Source organism: Monodelphis domestica, chromosome 1 (assembly GCF_027887165.1).
Source record: "Monodelphis domestica isolate mMonDom1 chromosome 1, mMonDom1.pri, whole genome shotgun sequence".
Classification (NCBI taxonomy): Eukaryota; Metazoa; Chordata; class Mammalia; order Didelphimorphia; family Didelphidae; genus Monodelphis; species Monodelphis domestica.
The window spans coordinates 33,224,434-33,247,466 of NC_077227.1; the positions used below are offsets into that span (position 1 = coordinate 33,224,434).

At 43.8% G+C, this 23,033-nt stretch overlaps 1 protein-coding gene across 7 annotated transcripts in view; it reads left to right on the forward strand.

The window, feature by feature from the left end:
* The window catches only part of LINGO1 (leucine rich repeat and Ig domain containing 1), a 515,479-nt gene that overhangs the window by 312,481 nt on the left and 179,965 nt on the right, over nucleotides 1-23,033 (forward strand). Inside the window, exon 5 of one of the 7 annotated variants that reach the window (XM_056796671.1) lies at nucleotides 4,987-5,082. The exons of the other annotated variants lie outside the window; for them this stretch is intronic. The gene's annotated coding sequence lies outside the window, so the exon portion shown is untranslated. The remainder of the gene's footprint in view (nucleotides 1-4,986; nucleotides 5,083-23,033) is intronic. 7 annotated transcript variants of the gene reach the window in all.

Below are 23,033 nucleotides of genomic sequence, written 5' to 3' on the forward strand. Positions count from 1 at the left end.
CTGAAGTGAAGGTTGCTTCTTGGGTATAGGTGGTCTAAATGACCCAGAGATCATTTTCAACTCCAGGATGCTGAGTCTATATCTTTGGATTTCCCTGACCATTTCAGGTCATAATGGACCCTTCTTCTTCCAAAATCCTTGAACTTTTTTTTTAACCTTTATCTTCCATCTTAGATCAATACAGTTCCAAGGCAGAATAGTGGAAAGGTCCAGGCAAAGGGAATTAAGTGACTTGCTCAGGGTCACACAGCTAGGAAGTATCTGAGGCTAGACTTGAACCCAGGATTCCCCATCTCTAGGCCTGGTTCTCAATCCACTGAGCCACCAGCTGCCCCCTGGAATCCTTGTCTCTTAGTACATGCCTTCTTCAGTCTTATTTGCATGAATTATCTCCCTACTAAACTGAGCTTCTTAAGAGAAAGGATCATGCCACAATTTCCCTACAATATGGTTCTGACCCTTCTGTTCCCTTGCTCAATAAATGTGCTATTTACTGAGTTTCCCATTACCTAGAGGCTCACTGTTACCTACAAGGTCAAATGCAAACCTCTCTGCCTTGGCAACTTAAAGCTCTTAACAACAAAGCTCCAACCTAACTTTTTTACCTTATTATGGATTACATTAGAGGCAGCATGGCAGCACAAAGGACAGAACACTCAATTTAAAGATGGCACAGCCTGGGTTCAACTGAACTCGTCATTCTGACTTCAAATCCTGTCTCATATACTTCCTAGCTGAGTGACCCTGGACATGTCACTTAACCTCTGTTTGCCTTAGTTCTCTAATCTGTAAAATGGGGACAACAGATAAGGATCATATGAGATACTATTGCTAGACCACTTTTCAACCACAAAGTGCTATACAAATGCTAGTTATTGTTATTGTTATTATGACTCCCCTTTTCACACTCTTCTTGCTGTTCCTCACATATAGCATCCTCTAGCTTACTTCCAGAGCTTCATATGGACTTACTCCAATGCTTAGGATGTTCTCTGTCCTCACTCCTGCATCTGAGAATCCCTAGTTTCCTTCAAAGCTCAGTTCAGGCACCTCTTTCTAGGTGAATTCTTCCCTGACCTCACCCTCCCACCCCTGTTCCTGCTTGTGCATTCTCCCTATACCTGTGTTGGCTAAGGTGTGGCACAGGTATCCAGGCATGTTGGAGGGGATTGCTCTGTTCCACCTCTCCACAGTGCCTGAGGACATTTTTTACATGCCTTACCCCTATGCCCAGCAGCCAAACACAAGGACTTTCTCCCTCCCCAGGCTGGGGTAATGCAGGGGTGGCTCACAGGCAGTTTGAAAGTGCAGTTTGGGCACATGATCTTGAAAACGTTCACCAATACTACTCTATACTATCTTGTGTTTATTTTATATAAGAAATGGTATTGTATAGTGGTTAGAGTGCTGGTCTTAGTGCTAGGAAGTGTTGGGTTCAAATCCTGCCATTGACCTGTGCTAACTGTGTGGTCCTAGAAAAGTCACTGGACCTCTCAGTGCCCTAGGTGAACTTCTAGGATTGTATTTTGCAGAAGGTGCCAACCTGCATTGGTAAAGGGATTTTCCATATCCAGGAGTTCCCTATATTAATGAAATGAAAAGTCCAACCCACTTCCCTCTCTCTCTCCCCCCCCCCGTCTATCTGTCTCTGTCTCTATCTGTCTGTCTGTCTCTTTCTTTCTCCCTCCCTCCTTCTCTCTCTTTCTCTCACACAAACATACATACACACATGCACATATATGTACACACATGAGTATAAATTGTTGTTCCTCCCCATGGAATGTAACCTCCTTGATGGCAGGGACTCTTTCATATTTGTCTTTGTATCTCTGGTGCCTTGTACAGTTTCTGACACATAGTAGGTGCTTTAATAAATGAATTGATTTGTGGCTTGTACAACTTGGTATCTTTCTAAGAACCCAGGACAGTATCTTACACTTATGGACTGCTTAATAAACATTTCAGCATCCCTGACCATTAGATTGTCATTGATTTTGATTTTATCGATTTTATCGATAAAGGACCTAAGCTCAGTAAAGGAAAATGACATAGCCTATAGCACACTGTTATTCACTGGCCAAGCCAGGACAGAACCCCCACCTCTGGTCCCTCTGTGTAGTGCTGTGTCCATTCCAGTCCAATTCAGCTCAAATCACTAATAATTTACCTAATCCCTGCCATGAGCAGTTCACACTCTTCTGGTCATCAGGGGGTCAGATTAAAAAATAACACAGTGCCTGTCCTCCAGGGGCTTACAGTCCAACAGCATTCTCCAAGGGTAACACACTATCTCCCTCCTCCGATTTTGTGGAGATTTGACGCAAACACAAATAAATATAATTTACAAGGTGGAGTGTGATATGGGAAAGGCTGGCACAGTAGATAGAGCTTCAGATCAGGAATCAGGAATCCCGGAGTTCAAAGCCCCGCCTCTTCTAGCTCTCTGACTCTGGGAAGGTCATTTTAACCACTCTCTGCTTCCATTTCCTCATCTGTAAAATGAGGGTAATAATCACACCTACCTCCCAAGGTTGTTGAGAGGATCAAAGGAGATAATGCCTGTAGTGCAGCCTGCAAAACTTGAAGTTCTATATAAATGCTAAGAAAAAAGAAGATGAAATACTCCAGGAAAATTTGAGGAGGGAGAGAGGTGGCTAAGAGGCTTCCGTGACCAGGAGCGAGCATTGGTATTCCAGAGGATGAGAGATGACAACATGACAGGACTAAATAACTGTTGTAAGAGCAACTCAATTAAATGGATTATAGGATCATAGATTTGTGGTTGGAAGGAACTTAAGGATCATCTAGTCCAAGGATTATTTTTTAACCCCTTACCTTCTATCCTATAATCAATATTGGTTCCAAGACTTCAGAAGAGCTGTAAGAGCTAAGCATTTGGGGTAGAATGACTTGCACACAGTATCTGAGGTTGGATTTGAACTCAGGACCTTCCATCTCCAAGGCTGGCTCTCTATCACCTAGATGCCTCAAAGTCCAGGGATTCTTAACCCTCTTTGCCATGGACTCCTTTTATCAGTCTGGTGATGCCTCTGTACTCCTTCCCAGGATAACATGTTTAAATGCAGCCAATAAAATACAAATACAAAATGCAACTAAATTCAGAAAGATACAAATAAAATACGATGCAAAAGAGCCCAATATTGAAATGAAAGTATGTAAATATATTTAAAGATCAAGGTCACAGCCCCAGGTTAAGAAGGCCTGAGAGTCCAATTCTGTTATTTTGTAGACTATTGGATTGGAGGTCTAGAACGAGGAAGGACCCTAGAGGTCCCCAAGTCCAGCCATCTCCATGTTCCACATGAACAACCTGAAGCCCAGAGCGTTGAGTGTCTTACTGAGGGTCACCCAGCAAGGCAGAATCTGAGGGAAGATTCCAGAAGCAGGACCAATTCCCTATCTACTTTTTCAAGCTGCCTCTCCCAAGCTGAGGCCCAAAGATAGAAAGTAATCTACCCTGGGTCCCACAGGTGGCAGTAAGTAAGAGAGCCATGATTGGATTCCAGATCCTCAGACTTCATGCTCTGCACGTTGTTTCTCTCTTGTGGCCCCATCCATGGGCTGACCCAGGGCTCCTTTGTAAGGGTGTGCCTTGCCTTTATTCCTACCTCTTGACCTATTATTATCCATAAGGGAAGATCTTATGGTGAGATAACCAGGGGAAGGATCATCCAGGTGGCTTCATGGATTGAGAGCCAGGCCTGAAGATAGAAGGTCCTGGGTTCAAAAGTGACCTCAGACACTTCCTATGTGACCCTGGTCAAGTCACTTAATCCCCATTGCTTAGCCTTTACTATTCCTCTGCTTTGGAGCCAGTACATAGTATGGATTCTAAGATGGCAGGTAAGGATTTAAAAAAGAGCCAAGATAGCCAGGGCCAGGAGGATGAGGGGCCTTGGTGGCTACAAGCTTTACCAGCCAAAGATGACCCTTAATAGGACTCCTTCAGGGTGAGGCTGTCTTTTCCCCTGTTGGTGCGGTTTTATTTCACTGTAATCCCCCTAAGTCTCCCCAGGGAAGCCTCCCAGAGAGGAGATCCAGTCCACTCAGCTGCTTAATCCTGGATTCTTGAGCCAGCCCCTGCTGCTGGCACTGGAAGAATATTGTAAGGTGAGAGGATTAGTGTCTCTGAAAGGGACAAAGGCTTCAGGAGGCAGGGGGAGCAGGCTATGCTCCAGCTCTGGGATGTGGCCAGGGGAAGCACTGGAAGCTCCTGAGGTCTCCATGTCCCAGGAAGGGGGTATAGCAGAGGAAAGCTGGGAGCTCAGGAAGGGAAGAATAAGGACCCATTTGGAGTCTCCAGGAAGCCTACTGTGGGGAGGGAGAGGAAGGGACAAGGAGGGTCATATCTCAAGATGAACACACACACACACACACACACACACACACACACACACACACACACACTCTGCAGGCAGTATCTCCTTTCTATGGGTCCTGCACCTTCATCAGACCTGAGGATCCCAAGGGTGAGCTATTGCCTCTCTTCTCACACTTTTGATCAGAGAGGATAAGGGTCATGTCTCTGCTTCAGATCAGAAGCTCACTGAGTATGAGGGATTTCTTCTTCATCACACCAGAGACTCCCTTAGGGATGGGACAGTTTCTTCTCTCAAATAGTCCCTAAGAATAAGACTGCATCTTGGACTCTCAGGCCAGGAGCTCCCAGAGCACAAGGACTCACTTCAGAATGAGGATTCCCCTGGCACAACTAGGTGGCTTGGTGGATTGAGAGCAAGACCTAGAGATGGGAGGTCCTGGGTTCAAATCTGACCTCAGACAATTTCCAGCTGTGTGACCCTGGGCAAGTCACTTGACCCCATTGCCTAGCCCTTACCACTCTTCTGCCTTGGAACCAATACACAGTATTGATTCTGAGACCAAAGGAAAGAGGTTAAATAAAAGAATAAGGATTCCCTCAGGGATCATAGGATTACCAATCAATCCATATCTATTATGTACCAGGCACTGTGCTGGGCACTGAGGATCCAAAGACAGAAGTGAGCCAGTCCATGTCCTCAGGGAGCTTACATTCTCTCAGTGAAGACAGTCTATACATATGTAAGTATATTAGATACATATCGAATACATCTGTGTATTGTATACGTCAATACTTGGATCTCTGATGTCATCAGTAGAAAGAGCTCTACCTCTGCAGATGGGCACCTTCTCTGCAACCTGGGATTTGTCGAGGGCACTGAGAGATTGTCATCTGCTGGTGTCTCACAGTTACTAGGCAGGGGCAGAGATTTAAACCAGATCTTGCTGACTCTGAGGCCAGCTCTCTACTGACAACATACTCCTTCCCTTTATAGACAAAACAATGCAAGTTAATTTTTGGTGAGGGGTGGGGACTAGTCAGTGGGAGGGCCATCAGGAAAAGCCATAGAGAGCAGGTGGCATTTTAGCCCATCTTTGAAAGTGGCAAAGATCAGGAGGGCGTTAACGTTGAAAGGCACCTTAAAGACTCCCTAAGCCAGGGGTCCTTAACCTGGTTTTGTTGGCAGTCTGGGGGGACCCTTGGGCCCTTATTCTCAGGATAAGGTTTTGACCAGTGGAATTTTGTGTCAGATATGGGAGGAGGTTGGGGGAAGGGAGGGAAAGAACAAGATTTTTGTAATCCTGGAAAAATCCTCTAAATTAATCAATTAAATAAAAAATTAAAAAAGAATAAAGTTTTGAAATTCTTAAATCATATACAGAGGATTACAAAGGAAACCATTCTACTGGAATACAGTTCTCATATTGTTTTAAAAACACAAGTTCCTGGAGTCCATGTCAAGAACCTCTGATCCATTCTAAGTCTTTCATTTTACAAAAAAAGAAACTGAGGTGGGTGTGCTTAAGTAATTACTTAAGCCAACTATCATTCAGCTAGGAAGTGGTAAAGCTGGGCTGAGTACCCAGGCACTCTGAATCTAAACCTAATATTCTTTCTACTACATTACAAAAATATCCCAAGAGCAGACATCATTCCCCTTCTCCCATACACATGCCCTTTAGCAGGGGATTCCCTAAAAGCAAAACTGTTTTCCCATCAGCAGCTCTAGAAGGACAATGACACCTTGACTTGATTTTCTCCCACAGAGGCTGGCTGTACCTGGGACCTGATTAGCCCAAGTTGTACATAGGAGAGAGAAAGAATGATTAGAAAGAATAAGACCAACCCCCTCTATTCTAATCCTCAAATGGACCTCCAGCTAAGTATTCCTCTTCCTTTGCCCTCTGCTGTGAGGAGTGTGGAACCCAACTGACTACGTCTTAATGGTTGGGTGTTGGTGGATTTGGGTGGGTTGGGGTTTATTTTTCTCTTACCTCCTACTTCAATTAGTCACTGCCTTCTGTTTGGCAGCCTAATGTCTCCATCCTACTCAGCTCCCTGGGCCCAGGCTGCCCATTGAGGAAGCTCCAAGGAAGCAAACAGAGATCCACCCAAACTCCCCCAGAGTCCCATGGTCCTGCCAGCTTCTTGGGTGGGGCCTCAGCTTTCCTCCTCTGCCTTTTCCAATCCCAGGAGCCATTTCCTCCCATCTTTCTGCTCCCCTGTCCCTCCCCTGGCAAGAACCCTTTTTCATGATAGGACTGTGTTCACCTGTTCTCAAGGAAAGAGTTCTGATCTGGGAGCCAGGAGATGGATTGGACCTCTGTCCATATTTCTGTTACTTCTGAGCTGTGGGACCTTCTGTAAGCCATTTCTTTCTGAGCCCATTTTTCTTCTGTAGATTAGGAGGATTGTGTAGGAGATATCATCCTTCCAGCTCTAAGAAGATCTGATCCCAAACTCTCTCTTAACCCTTTGTTGCTTCTTCTGTTTTCCTATTATATCAAGTTGAAGCCATTGTTTTACTTACACCCTCCCACAGTCTCATCCTGACCTTCCTAAAATACCATTTTGCCTAATCGTATTCTTGCTCAAAAACTTCCACATAAGGAAAAACTCTCCAGCAGGAAGAGCCATGTCAAAGGAGGATGGACTTTTCAAAAGGTAGTATTTCCCCATCCTTCCAGGTGCCCAGAGCTCAAATCCAACCTCAGATACTGTGTGCAAGTCATTCTACCCCAAATGCTTAGCTCTTACAGCTCTTCTGAAGTCTTGGAACCAATACTTGGAACCAATATTGATTATAGGAAAGAAGGTAAGGGGTTAAAAAATAATTCTTAGACTAGATGATCCTTAAGTTCCTTCCAACCACAAATCTATGATCCTATAATCCATTTAATTGAGTTGCTCTTACAACAGTTGAGATTTGGTCTGACCAGGGCACAGTAGAGTGGCACCCTTACCTTTGCCAATGGAGTTCTCAACCCTGTGCCTATTAAAGTAACCCACACTTGAATGAGCTTTTTTGGCTGTCATATGACATCATGACTCATATTGACCTTTCCGTTGACGAAAACCCAGATTTTTTTTCAAACGAAGTCCTAGTTAGCCATATTTTCCCATCATGGAAATGGATTTTTTAAACTCTAGTGCAAGATTTTACACCTACCCCCTTTTCAGTTTCAATTTATAAAATTCAGTCCAATGTTTAAGGTTTTTGAGATCTTTTTGGAGTCTGATGCTCTCATCCAAGATAGTAGCTATTGCTTCCATCCTGCAAATTTGATATACACATGCTATCTTTAACTTAAGCCAAGTCTGATCGACCAGTCAAATAACCCTGCCAAAAAGAGATGAAATTAGACTGGCATGTCTTTTCTTTGGGAAGCCAGGCTGGTTCCTCATGACCGCCATTTCTTTTCTAGATGTTCACCAACCAACCCTTTAATAATGCCATTAGCATCTCTTCCCCACCACTGATCCCTGGGAGGGGGACAGCATGAGTGGTGAAAAGATCATGCCAGAGAAAAATTGACTGAATGAATTGAGAATTTTTAGGCTGAAAGAGAGAAAACTTATGGTTTTATGTCTTCAAGGATCTAAAGGGGGTATCATACGAGAAAGCTGAGACTCATTCCATTTGGCCCCAAAGGGCAGAACCAGGATCACTGGAAAGAGGTTACAAAGCATCAAATTTAAGTTCAGTGCCTGGCAAAACCAAAACAAAACAGAAACAAAAAGAGAGAGACAGAGAGACAGACAGAGAGAGAGAGAGAGAGAGAGAGAGAGAGAGAGAGAGAGAGAGAGAGAGAGAGAGAGAGAGAGAGAGAGAGAGGGAGGGAGGTATGTTACCCATCATTGGAGGTCTTGAAGTGGAATCTAGATAACTATTTATCAGAGGTATTATAGAGTGAAGTACTCTTCAAAGTAAGAGTTAAACACTGAGGTTTCTTCCAACTCTACAGTTCTCTGATTCTATACCTTTACTATAATTTTTGTCATAAACACTGGGCAAAGAATAGAGTGAAGAACAGAGTGAGGCTAAAATGCAGTGATCAAAGCTCTTAATTATGAGGGTATGTTAATGCAACAGGGTATTTAAACATAGATTTCTAAAAAGGACAGAGAAAGGAGTCTCAGATGTGTTGCCCCAAGCCCTGGCACTAGCATAAGGAGGTCCTTCGTGGACTAGACATAGGCCATCCTTCTCCCCAGAGCATGAAGTCACTTTGTAAACTTTATTCTCGATGGGAACCCAGGATGAGAGCTTATCCTGACTCCAAAGGGATATGGAAATATCTTTGGCATTTCTCCCTTCCTCATTCAATCAAGGGACTTGTTCACATTTCAAATAAATAAAAGGCTCCATGGAAGAAATGAATTCCCTGAGAGATCACTAAAAGGAGATCAGGTGTCCACCTATAAGAAAAATCATGGTCTCTGTCCAAATCATCCCTTGGGTCCCTCTCAGGGCCAGAAACACTCAGTGGGTTAAAGGGAGGGAGGCAATCACCATATTATTGCTCCTGGGCTAGGCAATGGCTTGTCAGGTATTCACAAGTGATGGTTCCTTTCATGCAGAGATTGTACTGATGACCATGAACTCCTTTGAAACTCCAGAATTCTGTGATTCTGAGATATTTCTGATCAATATGCAAGTATTTATTAAGCCCCTACTATGTGCTAAACACTGTTCTAGGAACAGGGATATTACAAATGGAGGAGGGAGAGAATAGTCTTTGCCCTCAATTGTAGGTTAGCAAGGAAGACAACATATATGGTTAAATATGGAATATGCAGAAAACAGATACAAGGTAACCTAGGGGACGGGAGAAGATCTTAGCACCTAGAGATGGGTGGTGAGTAGGAGGAAAGGCTTTATGTTGAAGGTGACAATTAAATCTTGAGGGAAAGAAGGGATTCCAAGAGGTGGAGTTGAGAGGGGACACGGAAATGGAGGATAAACTGCTATGTGGTAGGGACATCAAGGAGGCTAGTATGGCTGCACCATAGAGTATGTGGAAGGGAGCGATGGGTAATAAGATTAGAAAGGTAGAACAAAAGCAGGTTGTGAAGAGCTTTGAATGCCAAACAGAAGGTGTTTATGTTTGATGCTAAATTTTATGGAAAAATACAGGAGTTTATTGAGTAGGGGATGTGACCTGATCAGAGCTGCCCTTTAGGAGTATGACTTTGGCAGAAGATGGATTTGAAAGGAAATGGGGGAGACTAATGGTAGATACTACATAGTAGTCTCTTTTTGTTGTCCAGGCGATGAGGATTTGAATTAAGGTGGTGGCTGTATGAGTGGGATGGCGAGAATGTGTTCTAAAGAAAGGAGTGACAAGTGACAAGAGGTGGCCATAGAATAGATGGTGGGGTGAGGGAGACTTGGGATTTGAGAATGATAACAAGGTGGAGGATACCTGGGTAACTGGAAAGATGGTGGTATTCTCAACAGAAATTTGAAGTTTGAAAAAGATGTAACATTAGGATGGGCAGAGATGAGAAGTTCTATTTTTGACACATTCAATTTGAGGAGCTTGAGGGGCATCCATTGCAAAATGCCCAATAGACAGTTGGTGATGTGAGACTGGAGCCCGGGAATGAGATTCTGGTCTTTCATGCTTTGTGATTACCTGAACATTTAGAGGGAGAATAGTAGACTAAATGATCTGAGATCCCAGCCTCTTTTAACATACTGGAGATCCAAAGCATCTCCCCATCTTGTCGAACCCTTAATAAAGACCCTGTTTGCATCCAGCTGCAGCCCATTCCCATAAAGAGTCAGCTCCTCTAATGGAATGTTCTCCTGAATTCATGTGGTCCCCAATTGTCTACCCCACAAATGAACAATAAAGGACCCAAAGTAGGATCGATTCCAGGCATTCAGTCCTTGCAATGGGGAATATTTGCCTCATTGTTCTCTCTTTCTCCTGCCCCATTTCCCCACCCCTCCCCATTTTTATCAGTAGCTAATGAAAGAGGCTGTGAAACCCAATCCATGTGGTAATTGAATTTACTTAACGGGTATTCAAGTGGAGTAATGAGAAGTTTAATGCAGTGATTAGATTTTTCTTTAATTAATTAAAATGGGAACCATGTGTCTTTCTAGCAAACTGACTTGACCCTTTTGTTGAAAGGAGCAGGAGGGGAGGAGGAAAGAAGTGGAGGGAGGGGCTTCAAAGGGAAGATTCCTTTTCTTTTCTGTAGAAGGCTGCTGTCCCCAGCAGATACTGATAAGAAAGCGGCTTGATAGAGTAGAATTTACAAGTGCATCTGAGAGGGCCAGCTAGGTGGCATGGTGGATAGAGAGCCTGGCCTGGAATCCAGAGGACTTGGGTTCAAATCTAATCTCAGATACTTCCTAACTACATGGCCCTGGGCAAGTCACTGAACCCCTGTTGCCTGGGCCTTGCCTTTCTGTCTTAGAGTTTTCTTAGAAACAAGACAAAACAAGTATATTAGAGAAGGGATTCTTGGTCAGGTACTGGTTGGACTTCTGAGGTCTGCTTTCATTGAGTTTAGATGACAAGACCTTTCAATCCAGTAAACATGTAGGAAATTCCTGCTGTGTGAATGGTGCTAAGTGCTGAGGGATGAAAAGAGAGAAAAAATCCTGTACTGGATATTGGGAGATCTTGTGTGTGTGTGTGTGTGTGTGTGAGAGAGAGAGAGAGAGAGAGAGAGAGAGAGAGAGAGAGAGAGAGAGAGAGAGAGAGAGAGAGAGAGACAGAGACAGAGAGAGAGACAGAGAGACAGAGAGAGACAGAGAGAGAGAGAGATGGAAAAGAAAAAGGAGGAGGGATAATAGTATCCATGGGGGACAAAGTAGTGACAAGAAGGAAAAGAAGTCCAGGGAGTGAGCCAAGGCAGGAACGAGGGGAATGGATCCTTGGCCCTTGGATAAGTCTCTGCTCCTCTCTGACTCTCAGTTTCTCCATCTACAAAATGAGGACAGTTAGATGAGAGATCTCTATGGTCCTTTTCCTCTCAGAAATGTGCTCATTTAATAATTCTGCCACTTCCCTGATCTTAGCTGGCAATGGCTAGGGAAGAGATCACTGGATTTGGAATCAGGGAACCTGACTTCAAAAGTTAATTCTGTCACATATGACTATGGACAAGTCACTTAATAAATGTAGATAAGCCTCAGTTTCTTTATTCATGAAATGAAGGAATTAGCCTAGGTGATATCTTTCTAAGGCCCCTGTCTTCTCTAAATCACAATATCCTGATACCAGGATCCAGATTTGTCTCAGGAGGTAGGAAGGACAGTGCATTTGGGGCCAGTATACCTTTATGTATTAGGGTTAATTTTAACATAGGATCATAGATTTAGAGCTATTTAGCTCTAGATTTAGAAACATTAAAGGTTATTAAGTTCATTATAGAAACAGGAAACAAACATGGATAAGTGACTTATCCAGGGTCATACAGCCACTAAGTATCTGAGGCTGGGTTTAAGTCCAAGTCTTTCTAACTTTTTTAAGATCCAATGCTCTATCCACAGCTAATGAGCAAACCCTAGCTAAAGTCCAAATGAGTTGGTTCATCTTGATGTTACCCATAAATGTTCTGTGTTGGAAGAACAAACAGAAACTTATAATGTTGTTATCACTCAGCTCCCACTGGGGAACACCAATGATTGTTAACACTTCACGGGGGAGGGTGCCGCAGTTCTAAGCCCAATTAATGAGCAAAAACGCTGTTTGTTGCCTACAAAGTGGAACGTCAACCAGTCTTGGCAGGGCAGTGCTGACACCATTTGGAAGTAGGACTTAAGCTGTACAGTTTCTTCTTCATCAATCATCAGCCAAATTGTGAAATTGGCGAATAGGATAAGGGTGGCTGAATTTTACAGACAGAAGGAGTCTTGGAGAGCATCTTAGTCTAGGGATTCTTAACCTTTTTGCAGACTGGTGAAATCTATGAACTCTTTCCCAAAATAATGTTTTTAAAAGCACAAAATAAACCATGTAAGATGACAAAGGAAATAAAGATGGAATTGTTTCCCATCCAGATCCATAGACTGCCTGAAATTGATCCAGGGACTCCTTAGGGGAACCCCTGGGTCCTAGCTAGTCCAATTCTCTCATTTTACAGAAAGCAAATAGGGGGAAATAACCTGGTCAAGATCACATGATTTTCAGAGCTGAGCTTGAGCGAAGGTCTTCTAACTTCTGATTCAGTGCTCCTTTACTATTCTAAGAGTGTTCTGCATTCTTAGAAATATTCTCCTTTTGGTCTGTTTCAGGACTACCCTTATACTCTCTTCTTAAACATACTTAAGTTGGCCCAGCCTAGCTCAGACCCCTTCTTATGTTCACACTGGGTTATCATCTCTATCCCTATCTGCTTCTCATACTATTTATTCTTCACAGGTTAGTTCAAATAACCTCTTTAAAACAACAACATTGGGGGCAGCTGGGTAGCTCAGTGGATTGAGAGCCAGGCCTAGAGATGGGAGGTCCTGGGTTCAAATCTGACTTCAGACCCTTCCTAGCTGTGTGACCCTGAGTAAGTCACTTAACCCCCATTGCGTAGCCCTTACCACTCTTCTGCCTTGGAGCCAATACACAGTATTGATTCCAAGATGGAAGGTAAGGGTTTAAAAACAAACAAACAAAAAAACAACATTACATTGTGTCTTATAATTGATTCTAAGAATTGGTTCCAAGGCAGAATTGCTGTAAGGACTAGGCAGTTGGAGTCAAATGACTCATCTAGGGTCACACAGCGAGGAAGTGTCTGAGGCCAGATTTAAGCCCAGGTCCTCCCAACTCCAGACCTGGAGCTCTATCCACTAAGCCATCTAGCTAACCCTTCAAATAGCCTCTTAAAGATCTCCTTGAAGCCTTTAATTCATTCCAGGAGTGCTTAGTATGCTCCATGTACTGTGCTAGCTGTTGGAGATACAAAGCCCATCCCCCCACCCCAAAAGACCAGTTCCTGCCTTCAAAGAGCTTACACTCTATTCAGAAGGGGTTGGGGACAGGATACATTCAGAGATAAATTCAAAGAAATTTAAGAAAGCATAGAGTAATTCCAACTAGTGAGGCTAGGAAAGACTTCTTGGATGCGTGGCTTCCCTGACGACTCTTGAAGGAAGCTAGAGGCAGGCTTCTAAGAGGTGAACAAGAGGAAGGATATCCCTTCAGGTATGCAGGACAGCCTAGTCAAAGGTACTGAGGCAGAACGTGGGGTGAGAAGTGGTTATAGTGGCAACAGTGCAGGATGTGCAGCCAGGAAAATGGTGCTTGAATTCTACCTTTCCCAGTTACGAAATGTTTAACCATGGGCAAGTCACTTAGCTGGTGCTTCCATGGCTTAGTGGATGGAGTGCTGGGCTTGCATGCAGTCAGGATGACCTGAATTCATATCCAATTTTAGACACTTCTTAACTGTATGACTCTGAATGAGTCATTTAATTTTGGTTTGCCTCAGTTTCTTTATCTCTAAAATGGGGATTACTAGTCCCTACCACTCAGAGTAGTTGTAATGATCCAATGTAAAGTTATTTGCAAGCTTTAAAGTGCTATATAAATGCTGGTTATATTGTTATCATTATTAAGCTCTCTAGACATGTTTCTTTCTTTGTAAAATGTGGGAGTTGCAAAATGTTAGACTATACACTCCAAGTCTATCCTTCTCAGTAAACCAGTTTGCCTGAGAGGAAGAATGAGTGGAATGTGATAAGAGATAAATCAGCAAATGTAGGATGGAGCCAGATTGAGAAAGTCTTTAAATGCCAGGTGAGGGAGTTTGCCTTTTATTCTAGAGGCAAACAGGGCAGGGGAGTGCCGTGGCCAGACCTACTCTTCTGGCAGCTATGTTGGGGCTGATTTGGATAAGGGCAAGACTAGAAGCTGGGAGACCAACTCAGAGCTATTGCAGTAGTCCAAGTGAGATGTGATAAGGTTTAGCTGCGTGGGTGCATAAAAGGAGGAAGATGAAAGAGACATTGTGAAGGGAAGACCAACAAAACTTGACAGGGATTATGGGGAGTGAGGGCAGAGGAAAAGTAAAGAATGAGGCTAAGGGGGGCAGCTGGGTAGCTCAGTGGATTGAGAGCCAGGCCTAGAGACAGGAGGTCCTCGGTTCAAGCCTGGCCTCAGACACTTCCCAGCTATGTGACCCTGGGCAAGTCACTTGACCCCCATTGCCTAGCCCTTACCACTCTTTTGTCTTGATTGGCTCCAAGACAGAAGGTAAGGGTTTAAAAAAAAAAAGAATGAGGCCAAGGTTGTGAAACTGGGTCATTGAAAGGATGATGGTGCCCTCCATAGAAAGAGAAATCTGGAGAAGGGCAGATTGAGCTGGGGAGGGCAATGACTCCCCTTTTGGATATGTTGAACTTGAGTTGTTGGAGGGCTTTCATATGGACATGCTCAGTAGATAATGAGGACACACGATTGGAATCCAGGAGAGATATCAGAGCTAGATCAGGGAGTCATGGCATCATACTTAGAGGCCTAGGGAGGTTGTGACACAATAAAAGGCCTGAGGTAGGATTCAAACTCAAATTTTCCTTGCTCCAAACCCAACATTAACTATTTTGCCCCTTAATTGCTGAGTAATCTGAATGGAGATGATGATTGAATAAATGAATGTTGATAAAATTACTGAAAGTATGGATGGATGGATACAGAAGAGGAGAGGCAAAGAGCCTTGATGGTCACCATATATTGGAGGTAGATGATTTCCCATCATCCAAAGCAGAGAATTCCAACAAGAAGGAGAAGCATCAAGTGAGAGAAGAGTCATGAAAACTGAAGGAAATGAACCAGTCTAGGAGATGGGGGTATTCAAGAGTGTGAAAGACTATGGGGAAACCAAAAAAAAAATGAGAACTAAGGAAAGGCCACCAGAGCCAGCAGTGAAGGTATTGTTAGCACCTTCTAAGAGTAGTTTTGGTCAGTGGCAGAAACCCCTTCTGATCCTTCCCCATGTTCCACCTGATAAAATTCTGTTTTGTAGGTATTTAGTGTGAGTTCATTCATTCAGTCACTCAAAAACACACTAAGTACCTACTATGTACACAGCCCAGTACTTCATTCTGGAAATGCATGAGTCACGACAAACAATTCCTCTCAAGTGGTTACAATCAACTATGGAAAGGCTTAGTTGAAGTTCAAGATAAGTAGAAGACAAGGAAGAGATGAGTACAAAGGACAGTTCTTGGCACAGTGCTAGGAGAAATCCAAGGATGCAGCATATTTCTATCTTTTGAGCTGGGGATGGGTTGTCATGGACAGTTCCATGGAGAAGACAAGCTTTGGTTGTACCTCAAAGAAAGAGAAGGATTTCAGTAGATGTCGATATGGAGGACATGGTTAAAAAATAATCATTCCAGGCACAGGGAGCAGAATTAGCAAAGCCAAAGATATAGGATAGGGTGGGGTGAAAGCCAGGAATAAAGAGTGGTCCAATATGGCTGGAACATTAAACACTTGGAGAGAGTGTAGAATGAGGTTATGCTGGTCAAGCAAACTGGAGCCAGTTCATAGGTTTTAAATGCCCCTTTAGAGTAAGGAATTTATTATATTTTATTTGGCAGGCAATAGGGATCCATTGAAGGTTTTTGAAGGGAGAAGTATGATCAAAACATTATAAGTTTACTTTATCACTGATGTGGAGGATGGATTGGAGAGAGGATGGACTGTAGTTAGGAGATCAGTAAGGATTCTACTACAGCAGTCTGGATGAAATGACATGTGGACTTGAACCAAGGTGTTTAAGTTCGGGATTTCAAAAGTGACCAGAAGGCTCTGCTTTCTTCCATTCCCCTTGACTTGTGGGACCAGGAGAAAGGATGGCTATAGTCATTGTGCTATTTCTTGCCCAAAGAATAACAGAATCAGAGTTTTAGAGTTGGAAAAGACCTTGCCAGCCATCTACTCCAATTCACAACAAGGGGCTCTCTAGACTTTGCTTGCAGACCTCTACAAAAAGAAATGAAGTAACTTACTGTCAGTAAAGGGCAAAGTCAAGATTTTTCTTATCTTCTGTCTACCACGTATCAGTTCCAAGGCAGAAGAGTGGTAAAGGCTAGGCAATTGGGATTAAGTGACTTGCCCAGAGCCATGCAACTGGGAAGTGCCTGAAGTTAATTTGAACCCAGGACCTCCTCTCTAGGCCTGGCTCTCTATACACCAAATCTCCTACTTACCCCTACATCAAATGTTTTGACTACTACCTTATACTACTTTGTCTGATTCATATTAAGCTTGCAGACTACAAAATCCCCCAGATTATTTCACATGTGCTCTTTTCTAGGCACATCCCCTCCAGCTTGTAGTTGCTAGGTTTGGTTTTTGAGTCCATGTTGGCTGGAGTTTATCATATTGGATTTGGTATATACCATTGTAGATCATTTTGGTTCCCAACTGTGTCATCCTTTCATGGTAGCTCTCACTCACGGCGTGGCCTCATCTAGAAGACCAAGAAGTCTGCTCTCTATACTTTCATTGAAGTCTCTAACAATAACAGCAAAAGGTTGAACAAGGACAGATGCTTCAGCCATTCCACTAGAAAGCTCCCTTCACCATCTGGGTGACCATCCTTTGGCCATGCTCCAGTTCAGCGATGGCCTTCCCTAAAATACTTGGAACTGGTTGCAATATGACTAACATGGTCCAAGTAGGGAAGACTCCAGTGCCCTTCTTACCAACTTATTTCTGGGCACTATGCGTCGTCATCTAATTCAAGATCTTCCTGGCTATTTTGGCTGCCACATCACTCTGTTGACTCAAACTGACCTTTCTGTTTGCTAAAATCTCCAAGTATTTTTTATATCGCTACCTCTAGGTCCCACTGGCCCCTCCAACACAACATAGATGAAACCCAGCTTATTAATTTCCCCTCTACACCTGAGCCTCCTGCTGACCTCAATATTTCTGGCAGTGGCACCCCATCTCACATGTCTGAAACCGAGGTGCAATCTTTGCTTCTTCGCCCACACTCCTCTCTCCCATTTCATCAGTTACCAAATAGTCTCAATTCCACATCTATAAAGTCTATCAGATATCCCCCGTCCTCCTTTGCATGAGGAGGCAGAAGACTACTGGAAGCAAGAAGATGGGTTAGGAGGCTATTACGATAGTCCAGGGGAGAGATAATGAGGGCCCGAACTAGGTTGGCCACAGTGGGACTGGAGAGGAGGGGTTGGATGCAAGAGATTTCATGGAGGTTGAATCAATAGTTGCCTTTGCAACTGATTGAATGGAAGGGGTGAAGGGGAGGGAAGAATCGAAGATGACTCCACGGTGATATGCCCAGGGTCCTGTGGTGCTGGTGATACCATTAGCAGAAATGGAGACGTTGGAGAGGAGCAAGTTTAGAGAGGCAGGGAATTAGCTCGGTTTCAGGTTTGTTGAGTTTCTGGTGCCTATGGATCATCTAGGCAAAAATATTCATTAGATGGTGGAAAGTACAGGGCTCCTGAAATGATGGGAAGAGTTGGCAATGGGCCTATACAGGAAGGGAATTGAGACCCCAGGAGATTACCAAGAAGAAATGTGGAAAAGCCCGTGAGGAAGATGGATTGTAGATGGTGACCAAAGAGCAAGCAGGACAATTTGGCCGGAATGTAGTCTGTAAGAGGAAGGATGGACAATGTCTGTAAAGGAAGACTGAAGCCAGAGTAGGGTATTTTTTGTCCTAAAGGCAGTAGGGATCCATTGAAGTTTTTTGAGAGGGTGAATAGCTTGGGCAGACTTGGAGTTTCAGAAAAATCACCTTCTTTGCTGTGTGGAGGATGCACTGGAGGCTCAAGGTTGGGAGACCCATTAGAAGGTTGTTGTAGTAGTCTAGGCTAGAGGTGATGGAGGGCTGAGCTAGGGTGGTGGGCTTGTGAGGGGAGAGACAGAACTAATTTATTTAAACTTTGTATTTCCATATACACGTGTAAGCATATACACCTTGTGGTCTGCACACAGTAGGAACTTAATGTATGTTAGGAGGGAGTAGTAGCCCCTACCTTCCCCTTGGAGCCCTCTGCAGCTTCAACTTTCCTTTCTTTGCCTTCATCTTCATATTTCTCCCCATCCTTTCCTTCCTCGCCTACTTCCTCAGTCTACCCTCCCTCACTGCCCCTTTCCTCCTTGCCCTCTCTCCTCATTGATCCTGCCACTCCTTAGGCTGTCTTGCCTCTCACTATTCCCAATTAAAAATAATAACCACCTCAGCGATTTGCCTACTTCATGGGAAATGTGTTTGCACATGTGTCTTCAATCTGCAGGGCAGACCTCAGCACACACACATGCCTCCCTCGTCCTCCACACAGGAAGTCACAGCTACCACTTATCTGTTGGGCAAATAGCACCCAGCATTGCTGTTCACACCTTCACCAGACCTCAGTGAGGAGAGGAAGCGTGGGCTTCCTCTGTCTCAGTCTATCTCATGAGCCCCTTCTCACGAGTCTGCCCCTCTCCCCATTGCACGATCCCTCACCATTTAGAATCTCTGAATCTCTAAGAGCCTTAGAACTTGGAACACAGAACATCAGATCTGGAAGGGACCTTAGAATATTGTAGATAAGAGACAGACGGGAAGGACATTAGAATGTAGGACTACCATAGCTTCAAGGGACCTTTGAACAAAGAAGAAGAAGCCCAGAGCTAGCAGGCATCCTAGAACGTAGGGAAGTAGAGGTAATAAGCAATTATGTAGCACCTACTATGCACCAAATCCTGGACTAAGTGCTTTTGCAAATATGTCATTTGATCCTCCCAACAGTCCTTCAAGGTGTGCTATTATCCTTATTTTACAGTTGAGGAAACTGAGGCAAGCAGAAGTTGAGTGATTTGTCCAGGGTCACACAGCTAGGAAGCTTCTGAGGCTGGATTTGAATTCAGGTCTTTCTTATTTCAGGCTCAGAATTCTTTGGACGAGATCACAAAGCCATCTCAAAGATACAAACCCATGTCCCTGAAGAGCCTGGAGCCATACTCCAATCTCTTAGACAGTTTGGCTGTCCAAATGTCAAAGCTGAGAGAGATCTTAGAACAGAAACTTAGACCCAGAGGAAAACTTAGATGATCTGACATCAAATATTGGGGCTAGAAGAAATGTTCAAACATGGAAAACTGAGTTGGGGTTGAGTGACAGAACCTGGAATATTCCATCCTGCAGGAACCATAGAACCGAAGTCAGAGCTAGAGGGAACCTTAGAACACAGAATGTCACCCCAATAAAAAATCTTAGAACATAGACTATATTACATCTAGTAGGGACCTCAGGAACCAGTCTAACCTCTCTTACTCCATCCATACAGATGGGAAAACTGAGGTTCATGGGGTAGGGGGAGTTCATTGGAGAGTTGATATTTAAGCCAAGCCTTCTGGCTCCCCAACCTGGTTTTCTTTCACCACACAAGGCAGCCCGACATCTATTTCTTGGTAAGAATCTTGTCTGGAACAGAGAGCTAAAATGAGTGACTTTATTTTTAGAGGCCACAGGGGAGGTAGAAGAAGGCAGCAGTGTGGCCCCAAAGAAAACCCTGTATTATATACCAGGTTATCGGCATCTCATCCACACCTCTCCACATTCCTTCCCTCCCCCAACTCCATGTATGCACCATCTGAAGCCTGTCTCCAAGGGATCATGGCTCCATCTGGCTCTGGCTCCTCAGCTTCCTGCCTCAGTGGCTTAAGAATCTGGAACCCAATTTCAGAGAGTTTAACATATAATCCTGAGATTTTAGCAATTGTCCAGGATGTCCCTGCCCAAAACTGATCCTGTGGCAAGTGGGGTGGTGGATCAAGTGAATGATCCAAGCTGAGGTGGGTCCCAGAAGTGCCCAGGTCATGCATCAAGCATCATGGATCCTCTGTCTCTCCTCCCCTTTCTCCTTCCCTGGGCCCCATTGCCTGCTCCAGGTACTAAACATGAAGCTGCAGAACCAAATGTGGGCAGAACAAAGATGGTCTCAGAGGTCAGAAAATTTTGACCTTGAAGAGACATCAGAGATGATCTAAGCAAAGGCTCTTAACTTTTAATGTGTCATGGCCCTCTCTGTTAGGGTTTGGTGAAGCCTGTGGTCGCCTCTCAGTTAAATGTTTTCAAATAGAGCAAAATAGATAGTATTACAAAGGAAACCAATTCTATTGATCCGTACTTGTTAAAACTGAGGGGGTAAGTTCACAGACTCAGTTAAGGATCCCTCATCAAAGTGAATCCCCTCATTTGGCAAATGAGAAGGCTAGGAAAGAGGGGAAGTTCCCCAAGGTCAGCCCAAGAAATAGTAGCACTGGGATTCAGATCCAGGTCATTCATAGTCACTGCCCTCCCTGATGCACTATCCCATGATGCCTTTTGCCATAGGAGTCCTTCTCCATAAGAGGAAACTGGTAACACAATGACTAGAATTCTGGGCCAGGAGTTAGGAAAATCTAAATTCAAATCCAGCCTTGTGTCCCTAGACAAGTCACTTGACCTCTGTTTGCCTCAACTGTAAAATGAAGATAATTATAGCACCTACTTCTCAGGGTTGTTGTGAGGATCAAATGAGATAACATTTATTAAAAAAAAAACAACTCTTAACATAGTGCCTTGCACATAGTAGGCACTATGGGAATGTTTATCCCCTTCCTTTTCCCCACAAGGGCTTTCCCTAGGCAAGGATTTAATGATCTATAGTGTAATCGCAGCTGAGTTTGGAGCCAAAGGACCTGGGTTCAAATCGTGCCTCTGATAATTTGTACTACTTGTGCCATCTTTATTTTTAAAAAGAAAGAGGGGGTTGAGATGGATAACTCCAAGGTTCCATTAAGATCTAATCCTATGATCTATAATGTCTTGCTTGGCCTTCGTTCTCATCTTTCTATCACCATCATTCTTTTCCTTGCTCTAATCCATTCCATTTAGTACCAGAATAATTATATGAAAAATTTGTGTTCATCAGTCCCTCCTCCATACCCAGAAACTCCAATGAATGCCCATTATCTTTAGGATCAAACCACAACCCTCTGGTAGAGTGGTCCAGACCCTCCACAAGAAGCCCTAGACTTCCCCTCTCCTTTAAGCCACCCGATTTATATATGTTCACATAGACTCATCTTCTCTTTCTGCTTTTGCATGCATCATCTCCTCCTCCCTGAACTGACTTCTCCATGTCTCTCTAAACTGAATCCTCTAAGTTTTCAAGGTGCAGATCACAGGCTGCTTTTCTCCAGATCACTCCTGGTTACACTGTTCTCCCATCTCTTTTGTTCTTCCTGCCTGAACCACTGTTTGCAGACTTGAGAGGAAGGACCATAGAAATTATCCAAGGCACCTTTCTCTCTTCTCAGACAGGGAAGCTGAGACCCAAAGAGGGACATGACTTTTTCCAATTAGTAGAGTTGAGACTCGTCCATTTTTATGCCTTTTGATGTCTTGCCTGGCCAGTGCTGTGTCTTTGATACTCACAGCCTAGCTGTCTTTCCTGTGTAGACCTGGTCCTCCTATTGCCCAGAGTCTGCAAAGTTCTTCAGGGCAAAGATGATTTTGCTCTTGTCTTTGTATACACAGTCCTCATTTTGTTGTTTCTTCAGGCATTTTCAGGCATGACTGACTCTTCATTACTCCATTTTGGGTTTTCTTGGCAAAGATACTGAAGTGGTTTTGCCATTTCCTTCTCCAGCTCATTTAACAGATGAGGAAATTAAGGCAAACGATGTTAAGTGACTTGCCCAGGGTCATATAGCTATTAAGAATATGAGGATAGATTTCAGTTCAGGAATTCCTGGCACTAGGACTGGGAGTCTACCCACTGCAGTGCCACCTAGCTATTTGCTAGGTTCTTAGTTCTACATAAACATGTTGATTGATTGATTGCTGTCCAATATGATCCCAAGTACAGGGATGAGTAAATGCTGGTTCTCGGGATCACTGGACTTAGAGACAGAAGGAACCTTGAAGACCATCTAGTTCAGGGCTTTTCCTCTTCTTGGCAGTCAAGGGGTAGCCAAGGAAGCCCTTCTTGGAATCATGTTTTTCAATGCAGAAAATAAAATACATAAGATTACAAAGGAAACCAATTATATTGAAATAGAGCTATCAGAATGTTTCCAGTTTTTTTTTTTAACTCACAGATCCCAAATGAAGGTCTTTAGATCTAGTTCAATCTTTTATTTTACAAATGGGCAAACTGAGGCTCAGAAAGAATTCAGCCATGGCTATACAAATAATAAGTAGCCAGGAAAAGTCCTGTGACTACAAACCACTCCAAATGTTTTCCTCTACACTGAACTTCCTTTACCACTCCAGGATTTGAGTTGAAATTAAATTCAAGCAGGCAGAGCTTGGAGTCCTCCAATAAGTGGCTGAGGTTATCTGAGCCTGGCTGGGCAGCCAACCTCAGGCAATTAAACTCAGTGCTCTAATTGGGGTGAGGCCCAAGCAGTGAAGGGAGTACGGACTTAGCCCAGTGGATAGTAGGTCTGAAGAGCAGGCTCCCCATAGGCAGGTACCTCCACCTTCTTGGCCAAGCTGGGCAGAGCTGAGACCATTAATCTGACTCAATGGTCTTTCTCTGTGGGGAATGGAATAGAGGGAGCAGTACAGATATAATAGCCATCATTCTCTCCAGAGAGTTGCCCTGCACTCGGTACTGGAAAACCTGGATAGTTAACCTGCTCACTGAATGGTCACTAGTGGCTTCCTTCAGGTGTTTTCTACCATTCTTACTTCTCGTTCTTCCTTAATT